General features: G+C 45.0%; 1 protein-coding gene and 1 pseudogene across 1 annotated transcript in view; one reads left to right on the forward strand and one right to left on the reverse strand.

Annotated features, from left to right (window-relative positions):
• The window catches only part of LOC126188839 (laminin subunit gamma-1), a 1,176,568-nt gene that overhangs the window by 205,031 nt on the left and 958,671 nt on the right, over positions 1 to 12,866 (forward strand). The gene's annotated exons all lie outside the window — the stretch shown is intronic.
• Positions 8,757 to 8,874, reverse strand: LOC126189735 (5S ribosomal RNA; annotated as a pseudogene).

Consider the following 12,866-nt stretch of genomic DNA (forward strand, 5'->3'; position numbering starts at 1 on the left):
CGATTCATACACACCAGAGTGTGGTCTCTAGGTGAAGTTGACAATGGGATGCGACGAAGATATCATATGAATCCGGTTTTGCGGGGTGGAATACCCAGCCGCTTGGAAGCAGGCTGACGCAAACCGAAGTTTCGGTATCCTTGGATGTATCACATAATGTCATTTCGAGGCTTTGGAGACGATTTCGAGACACGGGGCATATTCGATGTAGGTCAGTACAAGATCGACCAAGAATAACCACTCCACAGCAAGATCGATATCTCGCCGTAAGAGGAAGTCGGCGTACACCTGCAGTACAACTGGCTGGAGACTTTGCAGTTTCCCTACAAGCCATTTATCGGAGACGCAGAACAACAGGGCTGTATCCCGGACGTCCAGCCTTGTGCATTTACTCACTCCAACAAGAGACTGCACGTATATTGCAATGTCAGCAACATCTAAATTGGACTACGAATGAATGTAGGAACGTGCTCTTGACAGATTAATCCCACTTTAGTTTGCAAAATGCTTCTCGTCGCAACAACCGATACAACCTCTGAAACATCGTGGAAAGAGTCCGGTTTGGTGCTGATGGCCTCATGGTATTGAATGGCCATACGGAAATGCACATCTTTGTTGATGGTGGAGGTATACCGTAGACGCTCAGAGATACAAATGTAAGGTACTGCTTCTACGTGTTCGCCTTTTTACAGATGCAGTTGGTTCAGACTTCCTCTTTATGGACGATAACGACCGTCCGCATCGCGCAGCTTTGGTGGATGAATTTCTTGAAGGTGGCTGGCCAGCGAGGTTCCAGAAATCTCAATCCCATAGAACCTGCCTCGAATGCATTACGGAGGCAACTGCATCGCGTCGGCCTCTACGAAGGGCACTTCCAGACCTCCGTCCTGCTCTTGCTGAGGAATGGGATCGACGTTGAGAGAGAGCTGTTGAACCACTTCGTAGAGACGTGACACATTGCGCACGTCGGTGTGCAGTATGTGTGGCTGTTAGGGGTAATCATACTCACTATTAACAGTTCCTTTTGTTGAGCAAGAGATTCCCCAGTTGTGTTATTTTCTTACAAATGTGTATCCCAGCTATTATGACTTTTCTAACATTATCTTTCGTGCACAGTTATATGCCGAATGTCTTGTGATTAAACTGTAGCTTGTTCAGAATCCTTCTGACGTCCTGATAATTCAATATATCCCATTTTCGTGATTATATTTAATTTCTGACACTAATGTATTTTCTTAATTGCGTCACGCGCCTATAATGCAGCCAGGCGATATTCTGTCTCGTGGTGGGAAGTGGTCATAACTTAGATTAATGCCTTAACATCTTTACGATTTCACAAAGTGTTCCAGATTAAGGCTCTGTTCGAATGATAAGATCACAGCACATTTCCTACTTCAGACACTCGCACTTATACGGAGGTCACAGTCTCTACTTTTTACTCATCCGTATGGATAAGATACACAAATAAGTGATTGTGGGATTGCAAATCAACAAAAGATACTCGGTAGAGGAAAGCGTACTAAGCTTGCTGGACAACCACTAGATTCTAACTGGAATATACGTATGAACTGACCCTCCTTTTGGCATTGGCTAACGTAGCTCGCTGGAACAAACGGCTGTCCCCTTTGTAAAGGGGAAAATATCATCAGAAACTTAAGGAGCGCCCGCTGTAGGTCTAGAACTTGTGATAGAACCGTCACTGTTCAAAACGTGCATAAACTGTAAGATAGCTGCGGTTAACGTTTATGGTGAATGCTTGGATGTTTAAGCCCATTTAATATGCACATGACTTCACTTGATCCTATATTGCTACCTTTCACAAAGAAGAACTTTTAACACCCTTTTCATTCATACCTCACTTTGTGTTTTGATAGATCAAATCAACCCGTCTACCGTATACAAGAATGGTCAGGCACTGAAAATGAATAATATGCAACTGAAAAGTTAAATGTAACAGCATTCTCCTTCACAGGAATAATCTGTGCAAATCACATCTGGGTGCAGTGTGTACAACGAGCAAACCTATGTGGGTAACTGAGAAGCACACACAAGAGGATGTGCCACTGACTGCAAGCATATGAAGTCAGCATTTGAAGGGAGGCGACTTGGTTTTACCTCAAAGTAAATATAGTGCATATGTTTACTGAATACACTTCCTGTTGTCTTACCTTGTAATGCTGAAAGTTATCGGTTATCACATGAGCTAGCTACGCAGCTACTAAAGAAAGATATATAGAGAGGAAGGTATTGTTGATACTCGTATTTACAGCACCTACTGCTGAAGGCTTTTGAAGGCCTGGAATAAATGGTAGGTGAAGAGTAAGGAAACAAATCTTGTGGAAAATCACTCAAACTTGGACGAGGTCTGTTTTAGCTTTCCTGAGTTTGGTCAGTTTCATTTCACAAATAAGATTAGCGTGGAAGGGAGACTCGCTAAATAACAGTATGGTTAAATCATCAAGAAAGTGCAAAAGCCCAACAATAATTAAGATTCGAAGAATTGCATTATTCGTAACTAATGAAAAAAGGGGCAAGGAAATAATTGTACGCACTACTATTCATACACATGGACTTCAGATCCGCAAAGAAAGATAATCCAGCAACATTCTTACATCACCGAAGATAATGCTCTGCAGAAAGCCATTAAAACAACTAATTGACTTGCTTACCACTGAGAGAAGCTACGTGAGCACTACACAAGAAAGGATAATGAGACGTTGGGTGTATATTCTCGCCCACAAAGGTACGAAGCTCAAACACATTTGTAAATCACCGAGTTTTGGTGCACGCATGCCATCAATAAAATCAGTGAAGGGAACATCATAAACAGAATGACTTCTTTTAAAGCAGTGTTGTAACTTACAGTAACAATGCATTCCCCATTCACTATCGTGTCCTGACAAAGGTTCTGTCAGCAACTTTGGATGAAAGTGTGGCGCAATCAGGACGTTGATGACAAGGTGGTCTGAGGTCTACTAAGTCACTCTTTAACGCAGAGAGTGGGAGAAAGTCTCCAAGGGTATCTGCCACAGGTGATTTTTGAACGGAGAAGAGACGATGTGGTTTCATACGAACTGAATGAGGGTGCAAACACTTAAGGACTTTATTCAACAACAATTTATTTCCCAATATTTCAACTTTGTTCAGAGATGTTTCTTGCAGTGGCTATCCCGGCAGATCAAAGATTATACCGTACCACTCCATACGTTAGTCCTTTCCAGCAACTCATAGTTTCCAACTTCTGCGGTCTGATATCGGACAAGAGTGCTCTGCTTGCAACTCGTTCTGACGATACGCAATGGAATACTTTAACCACAATAGCAGACAAGTGTGAGGCATCTCTTGTTCCTCTTTGTATCCTGACACATAGAAAATACTAATTATCACTCGTTGCGATTCACGCAATTAGATACCTTACTCACACCAGGAGGCAAGTTCGAGAGAGCGCTTCTTCCTCTTTATATTCTCACACGCAGGAAATACTAGATACTAATCGTTGCTGCTACTAGAGACAAACTCTATAGAGGTTCTTCTTTTCTAACAGGCAGAAAACTCGAGATAATAACTGTTGCTGGGTACTTGCCGGCAGCTCATTTGTCCTCTCTCGATTCTGTACATTATTCTCGTGCTTTTACTGCAGAAGATCGTTTCAGAACCTCCCAAAAGGTGCTCGAAGATTCTGGCTGTATACCAACAACTTGCTAGTCACTTGATGCTCGAGGTTGTTGTCCTTGCCTAACCATAACAGCACCGCCATGCCCTCAGCAGGTTGTCAACAAGTCTGACTCCACACGGAGCGCTGGCTCGCTTCCTGACACCAGGTTTGGTGCGTTGCTCTTACAGTTTCTCCCTTTCCACGCAGTCATGCAACTTCTCTTACATTAATAAAATTTGAGAGCCATGGCAACACAAGAGTATAATACGATCTCAATTCAAGCAGCATGCGGCTTCGCCTAGACCTTCAAGCGTCTTGTACACAAGTTCCATCACGAGTGCCTAAAGCAAATGGTTCAAATGGCTCTAAGCACTATGGGACTTAACATCTGATGTCATCAGTCCCCTAGCCTTAGAACTACTTAAACCTAACTAACCTAAGGACATGGCACAAACGCACATGCCTGAGGCAGGATTCGAAACTGCGGCCGTAGGAGCAGCGCGGTTCCGGACTGACGCGCCTAGAACCGCTCGGCCACAGTGGCCGTCTCGTAAAGCAAAATCTAGCCCTTTGTAACCTTCGCCGACCAAGATGTGATTGGCCGCCGCTCCAAAGAACTCCACGAGACGCTAGTGTCACCCAGATACGCGTCATCGCAAAGATAGGCGCATAAGGCAACCATCAATCCGATCATGCGCGCACCGTTGGAAATTTCCTCGCATACTGAAACTTAAACCAAGTAATAAAACGAGGTGAAGGAGCAGCCACATTTCAAAACGATCTAACAGACTATCTTTGTTATCATATTTGGAGGATCGTAGACCATGTAACTTCATGTAGGGCTGTCATACTGTAAGATAACTGTGATGAAAAACTGAAAGACTTGCAGGCGATTAGCGATTGGCGAAAGGACTGGCAGATAAACCTCAACATAAATGAGTGTTGTATAATAGCCAAAATTTCAAATTTTATCTAATCTCATCTAACATTTGCTTGGTTTTCGACAGTAAAATAAAGGGTCACCGTCGATGATGAGTGAAGAAAAACAAGAAAAAAAGGACAAGAAATGGTATTTTCCCCGAAGTTTATTTTGTTGTAGTCCCCTACGACGTCTCTCCGACCGACTTATCTGATCCAGATAGTTCGCTTAACAAGGTAGAGTCATGATAGTGGCTAGCCTGCTTATAAAACGTGTCTCTCAGTGTATTTATGAATTTGATATAAAGGAACTATGTTTGCGTGTCGGCGTTGTCGGCTTCCCTGGCAGTATCTGCCGAACTGGATCACACGCTGGCAGTGTCAATATTAATGCTTTATTACAGGTGCTTGCCGATTTTGTGTTGCCTGAAAGACTGGGTTCGGACGATTGTGCTTCTACCTGCTGTTGTGTCCGAGAGCACAGCAGATCGCACCATGCTGTGAATAACACAGCGCATGTACGTTCTGACGCATCAGCATCTGCGCCGTCATTTCGTAAGCGGTTGCTGCACATACCGAGCCGTTCCCAAAAGAGATAGTGCCGCCCGCACATGCGGTACTGCACTGTTCCGTGCGTCTCGATTCCACACACAGGACCTCACCTCGCGATACATTCCTTCACAGCCAACCACTTAAAAATAGAAAATATTCTCCTGTTCCCTCGCACGTAGAAGGCACGAGTTGTGTTCCTGGTAGGGACATAAACAAACGGAGACAGGTTCCTGGAGAATAAATCAGAAGGAACAGGAACGATACGAGGTTTTGGACAATGCCTGAGACTGAACTCCACTGAGACACTGGCATACCAGTTTTTTTTCCATACGGGAGAGCAAGGAGAGATCTTCGCTATTAATTGGAAACGTAGAGCTTTACTCCGCTCGTGTTGACGCTGGATGCAGTCTGGAGTTTGAGAATCCTATGACATCACAACAGAAGAGCGTAAATGTTATTACAGTAAAAGAGCAATGTTGTAAGAGAATGACCTGTTAATTACGATAATTATGAAAGTGACAATATGTGTATAGGTTGAGTAGCGCTCCGTGTTAGGATTGTATTGAAAATAGTGTTTCACAGTCACTGAGTAGGTCATGTTTGTGACAAGGGTGGTGAATTATTATTCTTAGTATATGGAGTTTGTTGTATCGTCAATCGTAATTCGTCTCTATCATACTAGTACAGTTGTGCGTGTATCAGAGAGGGAGAAAGATAGAAAGAGCGAGAGAGAGGGGAAGTGAGAGAATGATGATGATGATGATGTTTGGATTGTGGGACGCTCAACTGCGCGGTTATCAGCGTCCGTACAAATTCCTAACCTTTTCTCGGTCCAATCTTGCCACTTGTATGAATGATGATGAGGACAACACAAACACACAGTCATGTCGAGGCAGGTGAAAATGTGTGTGTGTGTGTGTGTGTGTGTGTGTGTGTGTGTGTGTGTGTGTGTGAGAGAGAGAGAGAGAGAGAGAGAGAGAGAGAGAGAGAGAGAGAGAGAGAGAGAGAGAGAGAGAGAGAGGGGGGGGGGAGGGAGAGGGAGAGAGGGAGGGAGAGGGAGAGGGAGAGAGAGGGAGGGAGATAGGGAGACATGGCCTTACAGGAAATGTGAATACAGACCTAGAACAAATGGAACATGCCATAGGAATCAAAGTGAAAGAACTAACTCTCTTCAATGTGTACAAACTTCCATCTGAACTTTGGCCACTGAAGATCCTGCCCAAAGCCGAACACCCAGCTGTGTACGCCGGCGATTTCAATTCGCATCACACTAAATGGGGTTATTCAGAGTGCAATACAGAAGGCGAAAGACTGAGTATGTGGGCTGAAGGGAGGGATCTCCACCTCCCGTACGTTCCAAAAGACCGAGTGACCTTTTCATCAGCAGTGTGGGGATCACAAACAACACCTGACTTGACCTTCGTTACCATGGGAGCAACAGGAGACATGCTCCAAGCGGAAAGAAGGGTATTACCGAAGTTCCCTAGAAGCCAACACCGGCCTGCGACCATCGAAGTGGGACTGTCAGTTCCTGTCATACAAAGCCCTCCAGTCCCACGCTGGAATCTAAAACAGGCTGACTGGGAGACATTTCGGACACTCGCAGAGAGAACAGTCAAACGTATTCCTCCACTCCCGCCGGGCGTTGGAGGCCGAGCGGTTCTAGGGGCTACAGTCTGGAACCGCGCGACCGCTACGGTCGCAGGTTCGAATCCTGCCTCGGGCATAGATGTGTGTGATGTCCTTAGGTTAGTTAGGTTTAAGTAGTTCTAAGTTCTAGGGGACTGATGACCACAGCAGTTAAGTCCCATAGTGCTCAGAGCCATGTTTTTTTTCCTCCACTTCCAGAGAACTACGAGCGGTTCTTTATTCTGATACAGAGTATAAATCTACACTGAAAAGTATTCCACGTGGTGCGAGGAAAGAATATACTCCGCGCTGGACGAGAGTGTGTGAATCGTTGTTGGAAGAATTCCAGGAGACGGAAAACTATGAGGTTGCGGAACAACTGGTTCAAACAATGAACGATGAACGCAGGTGTAGACGGATGGAAACGATGGAAAGCATGGATTTCACCCATTCTAACCGCAAAAGGTGGAGTCTGCTAAGAATATTAGAACGACCTGCAACCCTAACAGACCACGGGCGATAATGACACCCAACCAGATAGCGTTGCACATGAAACAAACCTCGAAAATCCACCTAAGAACATCTGAAAAGAAAGACTTCGAACATATGATAAAAGAGGTAATAAAGAACGAACAGGAGAACACAGATCTGATAAAAGATGTAGAGTTTAAAGAGATCAGTAACGCACTGACAGGAGTGTAGGCCGGCAAAGCAGCAGCAGTAGATGGAAACTTACCAGAATTCCTTAAAAATCTAGGAACAGCAAGAAGAAACTGGCTAGCAAAACTCTTCTCTGAGTGCATCAAGCAGAACAAAATACCTACTGTCTGGAAAGAAGACAAGGTAGTCGCTGTCCTGAAACCAGGGAAAACTGGGAAAACGCCAAACATTTTAGACCAATTTCTCTTTTATGCACTGTGTATAAATTATTTGAGAGAATTCTGATGACCAGACTAGGCCTAAAAGAAATTGTTGTGATCAAGTCCTTTCCCTCACAATTTTTATCGGAAAGGTCTAACACGATAAGAAGAAAACTGGCGTTGTCCTGTTGGATCTAACAGCATATGATACAGTGTGGAGGGATGGCCTACTTTGTAAACTGATAGAAAAAACTCAGAGCGGTTAGACGTATAAACTTGTGAAGAACATTTTAACTTGAAGAAAAATTAGAAACTCTTAATGGCAAAACCTGCAGATGCATATCACTCAACAACGGACTCTCACAGAGCTCGGTAATCCTAGAAACAACGTCCCGTAAGTTTATATACGCGGACGATATGGCAATAGCTTATCAAAGCAAATATTTTGAAAAAATAGAGCGGAAATTGAACGAAGACCTAAACGTGTTACACCTATCCTACACCAAATGGCATCTACAACCGAATCCAGACAAGACAGTAAGTGTAAACTTGCATCTCAATAACAGAGAAGCCAAGAGAAAGCTGAACATCTGCATGAATAATCAGTCCATTAAACATGAAGACAATCCTCGGCACGTATGAGTAAAGCTCGACCGGTCCCTAACGTACAGAGCCCATCTAGAGGAAACAAAACGAAAACTGAAAACTAGAAATGCCATTCTAGCCAAACTCACCGGAACCACCTGGGGGTGTGATACAAATACCTTGAGAACTCCCGCCTAGGTACTGGTATACAGCGTGGCCGAGTATTGTGTACGTGCATGGGCCAGAAGTGTGCATATAGCAAAAATCGATATTCAGCTAAGAGAAACAATGAGAATAATATTAGGAGGACTTAAAACTACACCTATAGGTTGGCTACCCGTACTGTCTAGCATTAGCACTCCGTCTTCAGGCCACAAGCGGCCCATCGGGACCATCCGACCGCCATGTCATCCTCAGATGAGGATGCGGATAGGAGGGGTGTGTGGTCAGCACACCGCTCTCCCGACCGTTATGATGGTTTTCTTTGACCGGAGGCGCTACTATTCGGTCGAGTAGCTCCTCAGTTGGCATCACGAGGCTGAGTGCACCTCGAAAAATGGCAACAGCACATGGCGGCCCGGATGGTCACCCATCCAAGTGCCGGCCACGCCCGACAGCGCTTAACTTCGGTGATCTGACGGGAACCGGTGTATCCACTGCGGCAAGGCCGTTGCCACTGTCTAACATAGCACCACCTGAAATCAAAAGGAATCAGCTACTACCAAGAACTATAGCAAAATACTGGTAAACCCAAACATACCCATACACCAGGACCTGACGCCAAAAAACTGCCTGAGATCAAGGTCACCTCTATGGAAAACAGGTAAATAGGTGAAACTTCCTGGCAGATTAAAACTATGTGCCCGACCGAGACTCGAACTCGGGACCTTTTCCATTCGCGGGCAAGTGCTTCGGTAGCTCAGTTGGTAGAGCACTTGCCCGCGAAAGGCAAAGGTCCCGAGTTCGAGTCTCGGTCGGGCACACAGTTTTAATCTGCCAGGAAGTTTCATATCAGCGCACACTCCGCTGCAGAGTGAAAATCTCATTCAGGTAAATAGGTGTTTAACTTCGACCCAGAAAATGAATGGAAACGTTTGTGGAGTAGAAGCACAGTAAAGAACAGAAAAATGGTTAGTGACCCAACCTTACCAATAGTGGGTTTTAAGCTTCCCAGAAGAGTGTGAACTACGCAGAACCCTGTGACAGGTGTCGGAAGATGCGGGGAGATGGCGACAACATGGGACCTCGCGAATGACCCTCAGTGCGAATGTGCACTCAACCAATCAATGGCCCACTTGATCGGACAGTGCCATTGTATGGCTTAAAAAATAAGACGTATTGTATAAAATTTTGTATTTTGTGTTATGGAATTAAGTAATGCTGAATGTCTTATTTTAATACTGTAATGTGCCAGTTTAATATTTCTCCTTGTGAATGCTGATCGAGTATATAAAAATAAGGTGTCTCGTGTGTGCAGACTTGGTGACAACTCCCACCAGTGACCTACCAAGGCCTTGTTGCTTCCATGCCACGACGTATTGTTACTGTTATCCGTGCCAAAAGTGGACATATCGGCTATTAGATAGGGAGTCGTAATGTTCCGGCTGATAAGTGTGTGTCGGTTCAGGCGAAAGACTGAGAAGAGTCCACCGCATGTAGCACTCACGCACAATTTACAGTACTGTAAGGTAACGGGTCGATGTATTACCAATCGCGCCTAAGAAGGATCCCGTCCAGTTTTCGCGTCCGTGAAGAAAAATTAGGTAGCGAGCCTGTAACCGCGAGTGTCAATAATCCGGCGTGGCTAATAAAGATAAGCCTTTTTTCCGGGACAGTTAATAGAAACAACGGGTGCTGCGACTCGTTGCCCATTAATTACGGGCACTGTTGGAGAGTGGTTCTGAGTGGTAATGAAATGTCACGCCGTTAATTACCGGCCATAACTCAGCTGACCCCGCCGGTAGTCGATGCCGAGTGAGATATCACGGTGCCGATGCTGCCCCCTGTGGCACCCCGCTCCATCCCGATGTCATCGGCTGCCGGGGAAACTGCTGGAGCCTCCAGCGCCTCGTAAGCTGGTGTAGTGGGACATCCCGCAACAAGCGTCCAATTAAGATTAGCGGTTGGGCCGTCTGGGGACTGATTTGAGCCTGCCGGCCGCCAGCTCCGTGCTGGAATGCACTGGCGGCTCTAAAGACACTGAGATGGCTTGCGTGGTGTGCGTTTTCTGGAGGGAAGAAGACGTAGAAACGACCGACGCCACATTCTAGCTGATCTGCATGAAGCCAGAAGTTCTGCAATATGACAACCTATTAATATGTTGTAGACCCGCTTCGGCGTTCCAGTTCACCCAGCGTAAAGACCTTCAGCTGAGATTGATGAGATAGAGTACCATCATTTGCAAATAAGTTGTACTATTTACTTTGAGAAATGCAGGGTGTGTATAGGTCTGCCGATTTTTCAATTCAGACAACAGTAGACCGATTATATTGGAATACAGGCGGTTTCAAAGGTCAAGGAAATATTGGAATTTTTATAGCTGTGTGAGGGGAGAGGGATTATCATCTTGAAAAACACTGACTCCTGCTGTAAACAACATGCCTCTGCCAAAGGACGACTATAATTATTTAAAGTGGTTTCATTGGTCTTACCAATTACTTTGTTGTGATGATTACCACAAGATTCACCAAAAGTATGGAAAGAGCATAGTCGGAAAGGCCAGAGCGGACAGGAGTATTCTCGATGTGTTCATTCTCCGTAAACACTCTTCATAAGTAAACTCATCTGTTTTTCTCTGAAGAACCATTGCAGCAATGAGTTTAACGATTTAGGGAAACCTCGGGAAACACAAATCTGTGTGACTGAATGAATTCTAAACGTCACATATGCTGTACCGAGTTGCAATTCCAGTGCTTTAGTCACTGTGCCAACTTAGTGGCAACTCATTTACAGGGTTGGATTAAAACTGTGGCAAACCTTCTCCACTAGCAACTGCATTTCGCAGTCCTCTCCCATTTTCTTCTGCTGTCGAAACTGGCAATGACTTGGACTTCGATTAATGCCTTAGTACAAACCCCTGGCACGTCGGTATGTTTTCCGCAGTGTGCTGATTACAAAGGACTCCTCTTATACATGGCATAGTGAGACGCTGATATGCATGAGGTCAGGATTACACGTACATGCATAGATATACACAATATTTTAATTTATTTCTGGGACAGGACAGTATTATCCCAGGAATATATTAAAATAGTTCAAAACCCTCAGGCCCACCAAAGTCTTCTGAGGTTTCCCTTGGTCATCAGGCCAATGTCAGACGCGAAAACCTGGCCCCACCTACCCTATGTCTCCGTACACTCCATATGCTTCCGCAAGAGGATTTCAACCACCTTCCTCTCACAGCCCATAAAATCATTTCTGAGATCTAGTCATTCCTACCTCTTCCATTCGAAACGAATTCCGCCGCCTCCTTCCACATAAGCACATCACCCATCTTCCTTCACTTATCACATCCGCCCCTCTCATATCTGCTTGCACCTCCCACACTTTGGAAAAGTAAAGCATTTTGTTATATGCTACAACTTGAGAGAGGACAAGTTACTGTCTCATCAATTTTTAGTATACGGAAAATTATTATAGATTTTATTACAACCTCATGCACCTTGAGCAAGACTCTAGAAAGTTAATGGCCTGAGCAGACGTTGATGGAGCCTGGTAGGGCGCTAAAAGCATGAGGTATTTTTATGGTTCTTAGCTCGTAGAAACGGCATATTGGGAGTTGGAAGCAATTCGCGGCGATCCCGTCCGTCAGTGAATCTTGCCGGATAGGCCAACAGCTATACGGGGCAGACAGAGCAGCCCCTCGTTGAGACAGGTCTCCAACAGAACAATGCTGCTATACCTGTATTGGCTCCAGCTGGAGGCTGGGCTGGGGGTGATGGACTGAAGGGACGCATCTACACAGTGGAGTCGTAAACTGGGTATTGTGTGCAGAGCCATGTGTAATAAAAATTCACAAGTTTTCATGTTTGCCGATACTGCAAATAGGCCTGTGACCCACTTCCATTGCTGCCTCAGTTGTATAGGAAACTCCAGCGTCTGAGAAACGTTTAAAGGTAGAATCTCTATTACACCTCACCCCATAGCTAAGACGAACAAGCTCCAAGGCACAGGCGATTTAGATAAAGATGTATAAGATTGTATTTGTTTGCTCCTTGGCGTGGCAAGCGACACGACCTCGGGGAAAAACATCTTCCCCCTCTGCGAAAACTTAAAAAAAGAAAGTATTTGGCGGTTTCTTCTTTATCCAGAGATGCATATTTCTTAACTCTTGCCCTGGTTCCACAGGAGTTTGTGTTGTCGTGCAGGAGGAGAGATTTAGCGCCTCTAGACCCCTATGACTGTGTAAGGTGTCCGGCAAATCCAACACCTTCCATGAAAACCCTGACATGACAAGCAAATCCAGTAGTATGTCACATAGCTCCTAATAAGTCATGCCATTAAATTAACCAAAGTAATACGAGTAACGAGTGAGCAAATGGAATACCACAGACTAACACAAGAATGCCTAAATGCATGTCATACCTACCCACCATGAGACAGACGCAGTTCCGAGGGGAGAAACGAGAACAGAAGCCGAGAGCAGAACTGTGTTAAGCGAGAACGCC

Source organism: Schistocerca cancellata, chromosome 5, assembly GCF_023864275.1.
Source record: "Schistocerca cancellata isolate TAMUIC-IGC-003103 chromosome 5, iqSchCanc2.1, whole genome shotgun sequence".
In the NCBI taxonomy this organism is placed as follows: domain Eukaryota; kingdom Metazoa; phylum Arthropoda; class Insecta; order Orthoptera; family Acrididae; genus Schistocerca; species Schistocerca cancellata.